The sequence below is a fragment of the Penaeus japonicus genome, unplaced genomic scaffold (assembly GCF_977035675.1).
Source record: "Penaeus japonicus unplaced genomic scaffold, GWHDUDI00000001_assembly GWHDUDI00000007, whole genome shotgun sequence".
Lineage (NCBI taxonomy): Eukaryota > Metazoa > Arthropoda > Malacostraca > Decapoda > Penaeidae > Penaeus > Penaeus japonicus.
The window spans coordinates 14,891,337-14,893,836 of record NW_028234409.1 but is presented as its reverse complement, the minus strand read 5'-3'; the positions used below and the strand labels follow the sequence as shown (position 1 = coordinate 14,893,836).

Here is a 2,500-nt window from a genome sequence, read left to right as displayed (position 1 = left end):
TTTTTTTTTTTTTTTTTTTTTGTCTTAGCTCATTTTACCAAATTATATTTTATGCCTGTCTAACGTTACTGAAAAAAAGCTTTTTAGTTTCTACCGAAAGCTTATTGGACCTTCGCTTTTCGTTTTTACCGCCTACTTCGAGTGCAGCTTCGTTTGTCCTCTCATTGAAATGATAGTTGATTTTGTCAATGCTATGATCTTGATCCTCGAGAAGTGCGTATCTGCTTTGGATATGAAGGCTAAATTCGGATGCCTTAGTCTTCAGCTTAGGTAAGTTGGAATCCATTTAAGCTTATTCTTTTCCCTTCTGAGTTGTAAGCTAATTTCACTTCTAGCCGATCTGTGTAAGTGGTGTGTGTACAGCATACAATAGTTATTCATCAAAACCGCCATTAATGGAAAATGATACCCAATAATGTAAAATATAATTTTATTTACGTACATAAATATCCACAGATATATTATCACATTTCACATATAGATCAACATTTAAGGAACACATAACATATACATCATGGGAAGTCAGTACAAATTAGACCTGTATCGGGCAAGTGAAAGAATACAGACCAGCGTAACCGAGTCTACCTCTTCTGACAGACCATAGCAACATACTATTAATTAAATCATAGAATTATTATTTTTTAAGATGATAGGACTAGTTATAATGCAAATCAATTATGAAACAATCGTAAAATAGGATTATTTAAAAGGGAGTAAGAAAGAAAGAGAAGAAGAATGAATACGCGTCTGTTATATGAGGAAAATACAAATTCTTTGTAATGTCCTGGCTCAGAAGAGGTGGCTGTAGGTTGCAGAATCTGGTCAAAGTGTATTAGGGAAATAAAATGGAAAGAAGTGAAATTGGCAGAGTTTTCAGAAGTTGAATATTAAGGAAAATTAGTGAGCTTGTTCTAAGAAAGCTTTTAGCATCTTGTAGGATTATTTAGTTGAAGATAACAAATCAGTAAAAGTATACAGTCTTTACAATTAAAGTTAAATGTGTATAAAAGAAGAACAATCAGCATATTTTTATATACAGTCTGGATATTTCATAATCTATATCTGGAAAGTCTGGAATAAAAATGAGTAGATCATTTCAACATAAGAGCAAAAGCATTGAGCAGAGTGAAATAACACAACTATATCAATGATAACAAGAATAAAACAAGCAACAAAATACTTGTTACACATCGTGAATGACAAAAGAAAAGGGCCAACAGCTTTCCTCTTTAAGTAACAGTTACTTTGATAAAAACATAAAATTAATTATGGTAGTTGATCTAATAAAGAATGAGTAACTATTCAAGGCAAAATGAATACAGAAGAAGAAAGTTGTATATCAAAAAGGTTAAAAATAAAGACTACAAACATCTCTATGGATATGACGGTGTAAGAAAAGTTCACCATTTATCAAAAAAAGAAAGTAGAGCGCCAGGAAAAATATAGAGAGAGATTTCTAATCTTACAAACAACAGGTCCGAGATGACCAGTAGGGGAGACTCGTCAAGAATTGATATAGGTGCAATGTAACAACGCTAGAATGTAACCTTACGAGATAAACAGCTACTGGGTATTCTATACTCTCCCTGGCAGTATCGGAGCAGATGGTTTCTGCTGGAGACAAGATGTTTATGAGAGCTACCCAGAACGCACAGGGAATGAATCGTATTTCAGTCTTTTTTTTTTTCCTCTCTTTCGTTTGCTACGGTATCTGATTTCCACAACGTAAATATTTCACAAAGAAATATGTATGTCCAGACGTCCAAGCTGCTGATGGGTGTGGACAGCATCAATACCGAATAATAGATGTGTTTGTGCGCCTGATGTGTATCTAGGTCGGTGTGTTTGTTGGTGTGTGTCTCATATGGGCGTATATTTGTGCTATATATGTGCGTGTAAGTTAAAAGTATATTTGCTTACAAGAATGCGTCAATGGATATATGGGAAAATACAGACTCGAAAATATATGTTGGTGTGAGATGGAGATGATCGATCATCTGTTGTTCTTTTCTCCAGTTTAGTAGCTGTTTGGAACAACATAAATGCGTACAAAAATATAGATTAATAAAGAGATACATAACGGTATAATGTAAATGTTTGACCTACACAAGATCGATATATCAACAAGGTTAATTTCCATTAAGCAAACAAAAACAACACAATTACCCATAAACTTATGTAAATGGCTCTTACTTCCCACAGGTAATTTTCACGTGCATTGGATATGCAGACACAACACAAATATTACTTACATTCCTGTCTATTCCTTTTATATGTGTGGGAAATTTGTTCATGTTACTATGCGCGTAAACGTGTTTGTGTGAATGCGTACGTATAGTTTTATTCTGTGTTGATTTGCCTGTGTGTAAGATTCCTGTGTTCTCAAAGCGGGAAGTGTATAACACCACCTTATACTCATTCACTACTGAATCTGATACAAATATTCTAGTCAGAGTAATCTGTGTTCAGTCGCACTTGAACACAACTCAGCTGTATTATA

The 2,500-nt window shown here is 34.0% G+C and overlaps 1 protein-coding gene across 1 annotated transcript in view; it reads right to left on the bottom strand.

The window, feature by feature from the left end:
- Nucleotides 1-416: 416 nt before the first annotated feature.
- The window catches only part of LOC122255184 (uncharacterized), a 62,244-nt gene continuing 60,160 nt past the window's right edge, over nt 417-2,500 (bottom strand). Inside the window, exon 8 of the mRNA XM_086538196.1 lies at nt 417-2,500. This exon is cut by the window's right edge and continues 1,157 nt beyond it. The gene's annotated coding sequence lies outside the window, so the exon portion shown is untranslated.